Source organism: Saimiri boliviensis, chromosome 2 (assembly GCF_048565385.1).
Source record: "Saimiri boliviensis isolate mSaiBol1 chromosome 2, mSaiBol1.pri, whole genome shotgun sequence".
NCBI classification, from domain to species: Eukaryota; Metazoa; Chordata; class Mammalia; order Primates; family Cebidae; genus Saimiri; species Saimiri boliviensis.
Window position 1 is genome coordinate 107,092,015 of NC_133450.1, and position 16,391 is coordinate 107,108,405.

The following is a 16,391-nucleotide window of genomic DNA, read 5'->3' on the forward strand; positions in this document are numbered from 1 at the left end:
CTGCAAAGTAGCTGAAAAAAATAGCAAAATAATCAATGGATAGTGTCTGGACATTTCATAAATAAATGATTTTAAATTATGGGAGAAAATTTAGCAAGTTGTGATCAAAGTATTAAACATCTGTCTTGCCATTTTTCAGTTGATGTTTCTTGTGTAGTTTCCACAGAGTACTTGGAATATTCCTGCATTTACAACTTCTTTGTTGAAACTACATATCTATTTTCTCATCTATGGGCTACAAATATTCTAGAAGTGATTCAAGTTTCAGCAATGTCTTGATAAATATCCCTAGTTTATGTTATTGAGGCTGTGAAGCTACTGGCTATCACCCAATTAGAATGAGTGTTCAGTGATATCCCTCTCATTTGGGATCATATGTGAATGAATCCCTAAAATGAAGAACATTGCTTCAACATCTGAAAAGAAGTTATCTTGATTCCTATTAGGATTCTCCATACTTCTGGTGTGCATGAAAGAGAAAACACTTAACATATACACTGTATCTTTGAAACCTTGTTTCTGTTTGCATCTGATTAGACTGTGGAGATCTGCTTATTTTTAATTAACTAGAATCTGGTTTGGGTTTCTTAAATTTTAGTTTAGTATGCACATTACTCTCCCGTATGATTCAACATTTGGCATAGAAATGTTTCCACCTTGCAATTCAGATAGAAAGTACAATTATTCTATTTCCACTTGAAAATTCCTCATAGCCTTATCAAAACTTCTTTCTTTATCTGTATTTCTATCTTCTGCCTTAGCTTACCATGTATTACCCTGAGATCTTCAATAACCAATTTTGCTTTTCAAAAAATGTGTTAAGAATTGAATTCCTTTCTATTTACACTTTGAGATTTTGTATGTTCAAGCAGGTTTATCAAAATGGAAGAAGGGGTGACTTGACATTTTATGGACAAAGTCTTGACACACAGGACATTGGTGGAAGGGAGTTACTATAACTCAGTCTACTATCCACTATTGCTTTATAGGACAAAACTATTGAGTTAAGTGCTCATTTCTCTCAATTACTAAAGAACTATTATTAAGAATAATACTACATAAAATATCTTGGGAATTGATAATCTGTCCTATATATTTATTATTGTTTTCAATATTTTCTGAGACTGTTTCCTATTTTCAGCTCCATATGATGATACCAACTAGGAACAAGTATAAACTACTTTAATAAAGTGGTCTGTTAAGTAACTATGTATAATAAGATTGTGGAGGAGGAAATGGGACTGTGTTTCATTTATTTTTAATAAGAATAATGTATAAACTAGCACCTAATTTGCTGAATTTGTTCTAAGGGCATCATCAAATGTTAACGAGTTTTATGGATTAAATATTTGTATCCCCCTAAAATTTATATGTTGAAATGTAATTCCCAATGTGATGGTATTAGGAAGAGGGGCTCTTGAGAGGTGATTAGGTCATAAGAGAGGCGCCCTCATGAATGGGATTACTGCCCTTATAAAAAGCGGAAGAGACCAGAGATTCCTATTTACCATATAAGGACACAAAAAGAAGGAGCCACTATCAACTGTGAACCAGAAAGTGAGTCCTCATCAGGTACCAAATCTGCCTCCATCTTGCACTTCTCAGCCTCCAGAAGTGTAAGAAATAAATTTCTGTTCTTTATAAGCTACTGAGTCCATGGTATTTTGTTACAGCAGCACAAATGGACTAAGACAACAAATAAACTCTCTAACTATTAAATAAAATATTTGTCCACAAAATCTGACTTGATTGGTAAAGTATTGGCAGAGTATCACAATACATTTTCAGAGCTCTAATCAGTCACTCTGTTCACAGCATATGTTCAACCATTCTTTTTTCCCTTTTCTCTATAGCAAACCTACAAACCCCTTACTTTAGATAGATTTCATTTAAGTAACCACTTTAGCAATATATACCTTCGGATTGAATTCAGCTTTGCCAGTACATAGATATTTCATTTCTAGTACCAACTGTCAGTCTCCGAATATTCTTTCAGACTGCCTGTCACCAGAGTGTTACTTGTTTTTGGTAACATTGCATTCACCTTACAAAAAGGCCCTCCGTACCTCCATAGACTCAGCTGCTTAGCTCTTTCCTTCCTGATTAACTCATTTTTTCAACAGCAGTGACAAGCTTTTCCTTTGGGGAAATATTTAAGGTTGTATATTGGAGATTTAACATATTTTTATTAAATATTAATATGTGTATATCTTTTTTAATGATAAAATAATCTTAAGTTAAAACATAATATAAGCAGATTAAATTAAAAATATATATGAAACCATGAAAAACTACTCTATATAAAACTACAGTTAATATTATTTCTCTTATAATTGTGGTTGATACAGTTATACATATTTATTTACATAGAATTCACATTTTGCTTCCTCTCTTCATTCTACCTTTAATATTTTCTGGATTCTCTGAAGGCTGTTTCACATATGGTCACAGACTATTCTCAGTAATGATGTGGCAACTTTGGTTTTATTTCAATACTTTTCCCCAGCCCCACTGGACATAGACAGATCACGGTCCTTAGGCACCACCAAACCTATTGCTTTTGGCCATGGCTCCTACCTGCTCACTGGTGGATTATTTGGATCCACTGTATTTTACACAAACCACCAAATTGTCAGGCAAGCTCTGTGGTTTCCTGCCTTCGTTCATTGCTGCCTTCAGGGATAAAGTGGTCTCCAATTTGGGAGAACTTTATAGTCATGAACAATCTGAGATTTGGTCATATAAGAAAAGATCATCATCTATAAACGAGTGAGGTGTAACTGATTGCTGATTAGAGGGAGTTGAGGAATATAATGAGTAGTCAAATCAGAGGGATAAGGGATGAGAGAAGGTGGCTGAGGACATGCTATGATTAAATTTTTCTGTTTCATACAATTTTCTATGCTGAGTAAGATGCCTCACACCTGTAATCCTAGAGCTTTGGGAGGCTGCAGTAAATGGATTGCTTGAGCCTAGGAGTTAAAAGACCAGTTGGGCAAGATGGTGAAACTCTGTTTCTACAAAAATATAAAAATTAGCCAAGCATGGTGTCATGTGTCTGTGGAACTAGTTACTTGGGAGGCTTAGCTGGGAGAATCACTTGGGCCTGGGATGTTGAGGCTGCAGTGAGCCATGATGGCACCACTGCACTCCAGCCTGGGTGACAGAGTGAGACCTCATCTAAAAATAATTGCAGTAGCATGCACCTCCAGGCTAAAACCAAAAAGTGAACCCCATTTAACTCTAGCAAGACCATGCAGCTGTCCAGTCTCTACATACCTGATCTATAAGTTAGCCTGGGGCTATAGGAGGTGGGAGAGTAGAAGCTCTGTGTTCATGCTATGGTCCTGACTCCCTAGTTGATTTGTCTTCTCTGTCTCCTGGCCTGCAGTTGATAATGCACACTGCAGGAGAATAACCAATCAGTGTTTAAAAGAGAAATATAAAAATTTTAATAGAAGACTCTTTAAATTTTCAAATATAACAGTATGAGGCTGGTCTTTCTGTGTAAGGGGTTAGGACCAAGAGACAAATTTAAATGTCAGGCACCATGTCTTCTTCAAAGTCACCTGGCCCTGTTTAAGACTAAAAATTTGACATTAAATCAAGCTCATCTGAGCAATTCTTTAACAAAAAGATTGAGTTATTTCACTCAAAATCTTAAATTATTCATGAAAAGAGATTTCAGTTAGGCATATGCCAGTTATTCCCAGATATATCCAGATTGGGCTGCAAATAATGCTTAGACCACAGGAGAAACATCTGCTACATTTATATTGTGTAAATACTCTGCATTTATTAATGTAGCTTAGTTTTTACATACACAAATTTTAATGAATTTCAGTTAGTCAATTCCCTACTTAGTTTTCGGGTATCATTTATAAATTGTATCTTCATAAGTAGCAGAACACTATTTTCAGTTGTTTGCTGGTTGGTCTATCTTTAAAGAGAAATAACTAGAGCAAAACTAATGAACAGTTATATAACACAAGTTATATGTTCTTCTTTCATTCACAAAATATATTGACAATATAAAACTTCAAGTCATTCAGCTATAAACTGAATACACAATGATAGGTAAAATAGACATGCTTTCTATATTTATGACATCAATCAAGTAAGCACAGAAAAAATACTAGAAAATGAGATATGTGCAAACACAAATACTTATAATAACAAAATTTGGAAAAAACAAGAGAGCATGCTAATTTGGACCTAGAACTCTAAAGAGGAATCTAAGATTTGAAGCATTAGTCTGTCTGCTAAGCAAAGAGCCAAGGGGGAAGTGCTGCAGTAGAAATGCTGTATTTTAATTGAAAGTGAGTCAGTATGTTTGTCAGGTAGTGAACTAGACAAGCGACATCTGAGAGGAGGTGGCAGAAGTAGACAAGAGATTACGCAGGTAGGCAGTGAATTAATGGTCAGGTAATATTTAAGAAGTTATTCCCAAGTGTAGGGAAAACAATTGACAGGTTTTAAGTGGGGTAAGGAGGGATAAAAATTTTACTAGTCTTTTATTAAGATCACGTTGACTTTTTATGTATGATAACTGCATGAGGTAATGGATTGGGGGATAAAAAAAATTAAAAATTAGAGAAGCCAATCTGAATACATTTACAATAGCCCAAGTAGAAGGTGATAGTGAGTTATTCTACGTTAGTGGGAGAATGGAAATTGACAAGATGCAGATATTACAATAAGATTTTGGAGGTAGTATTTAAAAAGTCTAGCATGGTCAGGTGTTAAAATTATTTCATCTCTGTGGTTTGAGTGAATAGAGAAATGGAAAAGTCACTACAGAAATTTGATGAATATTTGCTATCTCATTTAAAGTTGAGAATACTGAAAGCCTATATGTAAGTTCTTTTCTGCATTAGAGTATAATTGCTCAACTGTGCATTTAAAAAAAAAAGTCTATTAGTAAAATATGTAGGCCAGACATTTTGCTAAGTATTGAAGATATAAAAATGAATCAGATATGTCCTAGCTTAAGAAGCCATAATTATTTTGCAAAAGATAGACAAATAAAAAATTTTGTGCAAATTTTATTCATGAATATTTCTGAAATGATCCAAACAAATCAGAACCGAAACAACCCCATTGATATACATAAACGATAGTGCATCATGACGTAATTGGTTTTGTCCTAGGGTGCAAATGTGATTTAACATTGAAAAATATGTAACATATCAAAGGATAAAACATGTATAATCATATCAATGGGAGCTTTAAAAGATTCTGATAAACTGCAATAAACTTTTTGTGACAAAAATATCTTAAAATTAGAAGAAAATATCATTAACTTGCTAAGAAACCTATTAAAACCTATAGCACATATTATTTTAATGGAGGAATTTTATAAGCAATCTTCTTAGAATTATGAAAAGGTATACCCACTGTCCCACTTTTATTTAGCACCATACTAGAGACCCTAAACAGCACAGAAAGACAAGATAAATAAATTTCACAAGGGGAAAACAAAATAGGATTTCATGCTATTTTATATCAGCTTGGAGTAAGCTTTCAGAAATAACATAAAAATCTCCCAAATTCCAGTGTCTTAACACAAGAAATATTTACTTCTTCATCATATAATATTGAATTCAGTAGGTCAAAAGCATCAAGGGTTTCATATTTTGCCCTACTTGCAAGCTATAAATTAGCCCAATGCATCAGAAATAATGAACTTTATTCCTCATGACAGGAAGCAGCATGCACACCATGTTTGCTTAGTTTCTATTGCCTCAATTCTCCAGGAAAGTTCAAAGAGGCCAGGTGGTATCTCATACTAAGGGGGCTGCATTACAGGGAGGAATCATGAGCTTAGAAAACCTGAATCTTATACAGAGAATAAGCCTGTCTGTCCTCCAATGTTGTTGGCCATATATAGTCCTTGGAAACATAGTCCAGACAAAGGAAATCAATGCCTCTGCTCTTTAAAAATGCCAAAATGTAAGAGGCCAATGGAGAAGAATTTTACCCCAATAGAGTAAAATCATCCTCCTATCTCATCCTTAAGAATTCAAACTCTCTCCATCTTGTAACACTCTTTCATCTCCCACATAAAACCTGTCACTAAGTCTGGGGAAGAGGGAATGTGGAGAAATCACACCCACTCTCAAATACTTCATCCAGAACTATCAAGCAATACTTTCTCTTATAGACTCACCACTGCTCCCTAATATGAGAGTGCCTTAGTCCATTTGGGCTGCTGTAACAATATTCTACAAACCAGGTAGCTTATATACAACAGAAATGTACTCATCATTCTGGAAGCTGGGAAGTTCAAGATCAAGTTAGATTCAGTGTCTGGTAAGGGTCTTATTTCCAGTTTATAGATGATGCTTTCCAGCTGCGTATTCACATAGTAGAAGAAGTACAGAGCTCTCAAGGATTTGGTTTGTTTTATAAAGCGAACTAATCACTTTCATGAGGACTCTCCCCTCAAGGTCTAATTATTTCCCAAAGGCCCTGTCCTTTAATAACATTACCTTGGGGATTGGTTTCAAGGTATGACTTTTGGGGGAACAAAAACATTCTGACCATAGCCGAGAGTATATGGACTATTTGGTTGATATACTGTGCCTGCCATGATTTTAAATCACTATCCCACAAAATTTCTAAGAAATTTATTTAGTTGATTTTAAGTATTGGTATTTAAAAGTGAAGGCCTAAGAAGAACCAAGATTCTCCTGAAGCAGAATAAGGTGGAAGATTTGCCATGTTTACCAGATATCTTTCAATATTTATGCCTATTAAAACCTCAAGTAAAGGCCATGAAGTTTTAGCATAAGCAAAACAAAATAGAAAGCCTAGAAAAACCTAGGCATAACTAGAAACCTAATATATGACAGACATGGTAGATGACTGAGGAAAGGAAGTTCCATTCATGTAATGGTGCAGATAAATTAACTAACCATAGAAAAAAGTAAATTTGTTTCTTAATGAAAATGAATAAAACTTTTTTGAGATTTAGCAAATACATAGGGAAAAGAGATGAGGCAATTAAAGAAAATAGAATAAAATGTTAAAAAATAACTTCATGACCTCAGGATGCATAAGAATTTACTAATCACAAAAGTGCTAAATATAAAATGATGGTTAATTTAGAACACACTGGAAAACTAAAATTCTGTTCTAAGTAGCATATCACAAAGACTCTGAAAACATAAGCTACAAAGCAGGATAAAATATCTGCAATGCATAAAAATGATAAATGCTTGGTTCAAAAATATAAAAGGAACTCATAAATCAACAGAAAAATAATTTAAACCTTCAGATACATTGGCAAAAGATTTAAAATGGCAATTTTAGAAAGAGGAAACAACTTCTGAGTGAACATATGAAAAGATATTTAACTTTATTAGCAATCAGATCAAGAGAAATTAATACGAGATGTTCCTATTCTCATGATCCAGATTGGTAAAAGTTTAAAACTCTGAAAATACCAATGTTGATTATGATACAAAATAATGACGTGAGTTATGGCAAGGTTTCTCTTCAAACAGACTGCTCAACCTTTTATTCTTTAATTCCAAGTAGCCACCCCCCTTTCTTCTCCTTTTTTTCTTTCTGATTTTACAACATGCCCAGGCATGCCACAGACTCAGCTCACATTCCTTTCCCTATTTGGGAAAGGACTGGCTCTCTAGTCCACCACAGAGCACCCTTTCCTCCTCTCCCCTCTACCATCATGCATCCACCTTATCTAAGAAAGCTTAAATGTTTAGCAAATCAGGTCTAGTTTAGATTGTGCAGTCCAACCAAGCCAATAAGGAAGGACACAGAGGCAGGAATCACATTAGGAATAAAAGCTTCACTTTCCTTTGTTTAGGGTGCTCTTATGGCAACCAGCCCTATAAGAGGCACCCTTCTACACAGAAGTAAATTTGCTTTGCTGAGAAATCTTTTGTCTGAGTGCCCATTGTTTCTTACGACTCTGAGCTTTATTTCAAACAATGGAAACGTATTTGGTTTATGTGTGAGTGTGAACTAGGACAATAATAATCTAAAATAATTGGCTGCTATCTAAAATTGAACATGAGTTTACAGTAAGACTTAACAATTCAATTCTCACAATAAACTCTAGAGAAAGTCCTTCATAGGAGAATCTCTTGTATCCAGAATATTCTAAACCAAGATTTTCTGGATGTATACCAGAATATCCTGCACCCATGTGTTTAATATTAAAACTCAGGGCATGTGAGTGAAATCTTCATTAACAAGAAATTAGACAAATGAATTGTACTATTTCATCACCATGAAAAACTATACAATAGAGAAAATAATTCAGCTTCAGCTATAGGCACCATTATGGAACTATGCTATAAACATAATATTAAGTAAGACAGTTTAAAATAAATGCATGATATTAGGCTAGAAACTTAGAAAAAAACAATAAATCAAGAAAAAGATGAATAAGAAAGAGTGATTATCTCTAGGGCAAGAGTGATATGAAATAAGATAAGAGCAATAGATAGTTTCAAGGATTGATAGTGGTCTCATTTATAAGTGGGTAGAAAACTAGCAGAGGATCATTTATTATAAGTTTCATAATATATATATATGTGTGTGTGTGACATAACATGTTACACATACACACTAAATATGTAACATGGAATGAAAGGAAAATGATATTTCTTCTCTGGGCTTGAGAGGACTGAAGAACATTTCTATAAATGATGCAACAATTAAGAAAGAGATCTTATTGAGTAAGTAGACTTTTGTCAGTCTAAAAAGGTGGAATATTTTTTCTTCTTGTTAGAAGGCAGAATATTTAACCATGATGATAAAATGTAATATTGCATGGAATATGCAGAAAAAACAAGCATTGAGCAGTGGCCATGGTGTAAGTAGGATTATTAATGAAAAGTCCGAGTAATTCACTAGGGTCAGATTTGTTCCAAACTTCACATACTAAAAAAATTGGATTATATTGCATAAGCACAGAAATACTAGCTTAAATTTAAATCATGTTTACTTTTGGATTCAAGTACAGAAAGAAAACTTAGGAAAATTATTGTGATGATTAAATAATGGGTACTTGACTGACCTATGGAGTGCTCAGATATTTAGGCATATTTGATCAAATGTTATTCTAAGTGTTCCCATGAGACTGATTTTGGATGAGATTAATACTTAAATTGTTAGGGTGAGTAAAGCAGATTGTTCTCCCTAATGTGGGTGGGTCTCATGCAATCTGCTGAAGGCCAGAATAGAACTAAAAGGCTGACTCTTTTCTGAGTAAGAGAAAATTTTTCTTGCTTGACTGCTTTTGGACTGAGACATTAGCTTTTCTCTACTTTCACACTTGAAATAAAATCTTGGCTTCTCCTGAGTTTCAAGTGTGCCAGCTGTCAAAGTGGAATGAACTGGAACAACAGCATTGGATCTCCTGGTTTTCAGGCCTTTGGGCTCATACTGGAACTATACTTTCTGCTCCCCTGGGTCTCTTACTTGCCTATTCACTCTAGAGATCTTGGGATTTCTCATCCTCTGTAATGGCATGAGTCAATTCCTTATAATAAATACCTATCTATCTACATCCTACTTATTCTGTTTTTCTAGAGAATCCTGACAAATGCAATTACTAAAGTCATCTGTTTGATAGTACTAGTGAACTAATAAATAGTAAAAATACTGGATTAGAATTGGGTGAAAGGGAAATAACCAGGAAGTTTAAATCAGATTGAAGGTTTTGTTATAGTTGCTGGACTGAGTAATTCAGAAGGCAAGAGACTGAGAGATCCTTTTGAGGATTTTGAAAAACTAAAGTGACAGAAATTGATGTCCAGGTTCTATCAAAGGTGAAGGGATGGCTGGTGGATCCACCTGGCTTTAGGAGGAGAACATAAAAATGTGTAATCTGGGACTAAGAGTGAACCAGAATGAACCAGAATAATTTCCTGTAACCTATATGCTTTTACATATAAATCTAGGAGGTTAAATAAAGATAATCCTAATTATAGGCATTAACAGGTTCCTCAAGAAAGCAGACAAAAATACGTAACGGAAAAATATTCTAGTTCTCAAAATTATATCTACAAATATTTTAAAACAAATATTGGACAAACATACAAAAATTACCAGACCACCAAAGAAGTAAGAGGGAAAAACCAAACCAACCCAAAAGAAAACAAAAATCAAGTAACACAGTAAACATTAGATAATGAAAAACAACTAACAATTGAAACAAATCCACAGGGGAAGAGATATTGGCCACTTCACATACTCTTCAGGTAACTGAATGTACTGTGCTTAATAGAATAAAAGACAAGAATAGGAATATAAGCATAAAACTGGAAAATATAAAAAGGTGGAAATTCTAAAGTTGGCAAATTCATTACTCAAATAAAGAATCAAATGGGGGAATGCTGGGAAGATGGCCGCCTAAGAACAGCTCAGGACTTCGGCTCCCAGTGAAAGTGCAGAGGTTGAGTGGATGCCGCATTTCCAGACGAACTCTTATTGCCCACAGCCCAGGAGATACCCAGGCAGAGGGGTCGCCAGCGTCGCAGTCCCAGCCGGTGCGGCTGTTTTGAGCCCCCGTGGGGCTGATTCCGCCCGCGTGGCTGCTGTGACCAAGCCCTGTTGCTGCGGTTCTCCAGACAAAAGCCACTGGTCTGGGAGCCCTCTTAGCTGGCAATTGGAGCCCTGAGATGGCAGAGTTGCCCATTCATCTGAAATAGCGAGCCAGGCCAGGAGATTCCTAGGCAAAAAATCTGCCAGGAGCCGGCTCCGCAGTTCGAGCCGACTCAGTGAGTCGCAGAACGGGAGATCCCGGCGCCTTTTCAACAAGCGACTGGAATGCGGGGTCGGGGTCATTCAACTTAAAAGAAAAGACTCTGAGTTAGGGAGCCAAGTGATCAGGCTCGGTTGGTCCCACCCCTCCACCCCCAACAACAACGAAAACAAAAACAGTAATTGGAAACCCTCTGGGTTGAGCCCTTCAAACCAAGCACAGCTGAACCCGGATGGTCCGGCTCCGTGGGGGAGGGGCTTCCGCCATTACTGAGACTCTCCACTGCTACAGAGGCAGGCTGCCGTTGCCGAGGCAACCCGCCGTTGCCGAGGCAACCTGCCACAACAGAGAGAGTCCTCCATAACAGAGGTGGGGCCACCATTGCCCAGACAGTTCTAACTACGCCCATATAAACAGGACTGCAGGGAAGAGCTCAGGGCAGCTGGGCGGACCCCACAGCAGTTCAGCAAAGCCCCTGCCGGCAGGCAGTGGCTAGGCGTGCTGCTAGCTGGGCCGGTCAGACCTGAAAGAAAAATCAAAAAAGATCCCAGCACTTTGGGAGGCCGAGGCGGGTGGATCACGAGGTTGAGAGATCGAGACCATCCTGGTCAACATGGTGAAACCCCGTCTCTACTAAAAATACAAAAAATTAGCTGGGCATGGTGGCACATGCCTGTAATCCCAACTACTCAGGAGGCTGAGGCAGGAGAATTGCCTGAACCCAGGAGGTGGAGGTTGCGGTGAGCTGAGATTGCGCCATTGCACTCCAGCCTGGGTAATAAGAGCGAAACTCCGCCTCAAAAAAAAAAAAAAAAAAAAAGAAAAAGAAAAAAAGGCAGTAGTGCAACGGAAACTCATAAAGCTCCAACTCCCTGGGACAGAGCACCTGGCAACAAAAAGTGCTTTATGAGTTCAGCTGCAGCAGACATAAACATACCTGCCCAGCAGCTCTGAACGAACAACGGAGCTCACAACTCAGGACTTAAGCCCCAATAAAAGATAGACTGTCTCCTCAAGTAGCTCCCTGACCCGCACAGATCCAAAGACCCACCTCATAAAGGAGAGAACGGACTGACAGTAGGCGAGCATCCTTCTGGGACAAAGACAGCAGAAGAGGAAACTGGTAGCAACCCTTACTGTTTTGCAGCTGCTGCAGGTGATCCACAGGCAAGCAGGGCCTGGAGAGGACCTCAGCAGTCCTACAGCAGAGGGGCCAGACTGTTAGAAGGAAAGTTTAAAAAAAAAAAAAAAAGAAGTAACTTCAGCATCCACAAATTAGAAGCTCACTAAGAGACCCAATCTGAAAGACGGTAATTACAAAGACAACAGGTGGATAAACCCACAAAAATGGGAAGAAACCAGTGCAAAAAGGAAGAAAACTCCTGAAACCAGAAGACCTCTCCTCCTAAAAGGGATCACAACTCCTCACCAGCAAGGGAACAAGACCGGATGGAGAAGGAGGGTGATGAAATGACAGAATCAGACTTCAGAAGATGGGTAGTAAGAAACTACAGTGAGCTAAAAAAACATGTTCTAACCGAACGCAAAGTAAATAGGAACCTTGTAAAAAGATTGGACGAATTGCTAATGATAATGGACAGCATAGAGAGGAATAGAAGTGAATTGATGGAGCTGAAAAACACAACACGAGAACTTCGTGAAGCATGCACAAGCTTCAACAGCCGAATTGACCAAGCAGAAGAAAGGATATCAGAGGTCGAAGATCAACTCAATGAAATAAAAAGAGAAGGCAAGAACAGAGAAAAAAGCACAAAAAGGAATGAACAAAATCTTCAAGAAATGTGGGACTATGTGAAAACACCCAATCTACGTCTGATAGGTGTACCTGAATGTGATGAAGAGAATGAATCCAAGCTGGAAAATACTCTTCAGGATATTATCCAGGAAAATTTCCCCAACCTAGCAAGGCAGACCAATATTCAAATACAGAAAATACAGAGAACACCACAAAGATATTCCTCAAGAAGAGCAACCCCAAGGCACATAATCGTCGGATTCACCAGGGTTGAAATGAAAGAGAAAATGCTAAGGGCAGCCAGAGAGAAAGGTCGGGTTACCCACAAAGGGAAGCCCATTAGACTCACAGCAGATCTCTCAGCAGAAACCCTACAAGCCAGAAGAGATTGGGGGCCAATATTCAACATCCTGAAAGAAAAGAACTTTCAACCCAGAATCTCCTATCCAGCCAAACTAAGCTTCATAAGTGAAGGAAAAATAAAATCCTTTGTGAACAAGCAAGCACTCAGAGATTTCATCACCACCAAACCTGCTCTACAAGAACTCCTGAAAGAGGCTCTACACATATAAAGGAACAACCAGTACCAGCCACTCCAAAAACACACCAAATGGTAAAAAAGCATCAACACAATCAAGAAGCTGCATCAGCTAACCAACAAAACAGCCAGGTAGCATCAAAATGACAGTATCAAATTCACACATAACAATACTATCCCTAAATGTCAATGGACTAAATGCCCCAATCAAAAGACACAGACTGGCAAATTGGATAAAAAGCCAAAACCGATCAGTGTGCTGTATCCAGGAAACCCATCTTACATGCAAGGATACACAAAGGCTCAAAATAAAGGGATGGAGGAAGATCTACCAAGCAAATGGAGAGCAAAAAAAGGCAGGAGTTGCAATCCTCATCTCTGATAAAATAGACTTTAAAGCAACAAAGATCAAAAGAGACAAAGAAGGACATTACATAATGGTAAAAGGATCACTGCAACAAGAAGAGCTAACGATCATAAATATATATGCACCCAATACAGGAGCACCCAGATACATAAGGCAAGTTCTTAATGACTTACAAAGAGACTTAGACTCCCACACAATAATAGTGGGAGACTTTAACACCCCATTGTCAATATTAGACAGATTAACCAGACAGAAAATCAACAAGGATATCCAGGACCTGAACTCAGACCTGGAGCAAGCAAACCTAATAGACATTTACAGAACTCTCCACCCCAAATCCACAGAATATACATTCTTCTCAGCACCACATCACACCTACTCTAAAATTGACCACATAATTGGCAATAAATCACTCCTCAGCAAATGCAAAAGAACAGAAATCATAACAAACAGTCTCTCAGACCACAGTGCAATCAAGTTAGAACTCAGAATGCAGAAACTAACTCAGAACCGCACAGCTTCATGGAAACTGAACAATTTGCTCTTGAATGTTGACTGGATAAACTGAAATGAAGGCAGAAATAAAGATGTTCTTCGAAACCAATGAGAACGAAGACACAACATACCAGAATCTCTGGGACACTTTTAAAGCAGTCTCTAGAGGAAAATATATAGTAATGAGTGCCCACATGAGAAGAAAGGAGAGATCTAAAATTGACACCCTATCATCAAAATTGAAAGAGCTAGAGGAGCAAGATCAAAAAAACTCATAACCTACCAGAAGACAGGAAATAACTAAGATCAGAGCAGAACTGAAGGAAATAGAGACACAAAAAACTCTTCAAAAAATCAATAAATCCAGGAGTTGGTTTTTTGAAAAGATCAACAAAATAGACAGACCACTAGCCAAATTAATAAAAAAGAAAAGAGAGAATAACCAAATTGATGCAATAAAAAACGATAAAGGGGATATCACCAGATTCCACAGAAATCCAAACCATCATCAGAGATTATTACAAACAACTCTATGCACATAAACTAGTAAACCTGGAAGAAATGGATACATTCCTGGACACCTGCAACCTCCCAAGCCTAAACCTGGAAGAAGCCGAAACCCTGAATAGACCTATAACATGGTCTGAAGTAGAGGCAGCAATAAAGAGCCTACCACCCAAAAAAAGCCCAGGTCCAGATGGGTTCACAGCTGAATTCTACCAGACATACAAAGAGGAGCTGATACCATTCCTTCTGAAACTATTCCAGACAATCCAAAAAGAGGGAATCCTTCCCAAATCATTTTATGAGACTAACATCATCCTGATACCAAAACCCGGCAGAGACTCAACAAGAAAAGAAAATTTCAGGCCAATATCCATGATGAACATAGATGCAAAAATCTTCAATAAAATACTGGCAAACCGACTGCAACAGCATATCAAAAAGCTCATCCACCATGATCAAGTAGGATTCATCCCGGGGATGCAAGGCTGGTTCAACATACGCAAGTCCATAAACGTAATTCACCACATAAACAGAACCAAAGACAAAAACCACATGATTATCTCAATTGATGCAGAGAAGGCTTTTGACAAAATTCAACAACCCTTTATGCTAAAAACCCTCAATAAACTAGGTATTGACGGAACGTATCTCAAAACAATAAAAGCTATTTACGACAAACCAACAGCCAATATCATACTGAATGGGCAAAAACTGGAAGCATTCCCTTTGAAATCTGGCACTAGACAAGGATGCCCTCTCTCATGACTCCTATTCAATATAGTACTGGAAGTTCTAGCCAGAGCAATCAGGCAAGAAAAAGAAATAAAGGGTATCCAAATTGGAAAGGAGGAAATCAAATTGTCTCTATTTGCAGATGACATGATTGTATATCTGGAAGATCCCATCATCTCAGCCCAAAGTCTCCTGAAACTGATAAACAACTTCAGCAAAGTCTCAGGATACAAAATAAACATACAAAAATCACAAGCATTCCTATACACCAGTAATAGACTTCAAGAGAGCCAAATCAAGAACAAACTGCCATTCACAATTGCTACAAAGAGAATAAAATACCTAGGAATGCAACTAACAAGGAACGTAAAGGACCTCTTCAAGGAGAACTACAAGCCATTGCTCAACGAAATAAGAGAGGATACAAACAGATGGAGAAACATTCCATGTTCATGGTTAGGAAGAATCAACATCGTGAAAATGGCCATACTGCCCAAAGTAATTTACAGATTCAACGCTATTCCCATCAAGCTACCAATGACCTTCTTCACAGAACTGGAAAAAAACACCTTAAACTTCATATGGAACCAAAAGAAAGCCCGCATAGCCTAGTCAATTCTAAGCAAAAAGAACAAAGCAGGAGGCATCACACTACCGGACTTCAAACTATACTACAAGGCTACAGTAATCAAAACAGCATGGTACTGGTACCAAAACAGAGATATAGACCAATGGAACAGAACAGAGGCCTCACAGGAAATACAACATACCCACAACCATCTGATCTTCGACAAACCTGACAAAAACAAGCAATGGGGAAAGGACTCCCTGTTTAATAAATGGTGTTGGGAAAACTGGCTAGCCATGTGCAGAAAGCAGAAACAGGACCCCTTCCTGACACCTTAAACCAAAATTAACTCCAGATGGATTAAAGACTTAAACATCAGACCTAACACCATAAAAAACCCTAGAAGAAAATCTAGGCAAAACCATTCAAGACATAGGTGTAGGCAAGGACTTCATGACCAAAACGCCAAAAGCAATGGCAACAAAAGCCAAAATAGAGAAATGGGACCTAACCAAACTCCACAGCTTCTGCATGGCAAAAGAAACAGTCAGTAGATTGAATCGGCAACCAACAGAATGGGAAAAAATTTTTGCAGTCTACCCATCTGACAAGGGGCTGATATCCAGAATTTACAAAGAACTAAAGCAGATCTACAAGAAAAAAACAAACAAGCCCATTCAAAAATGG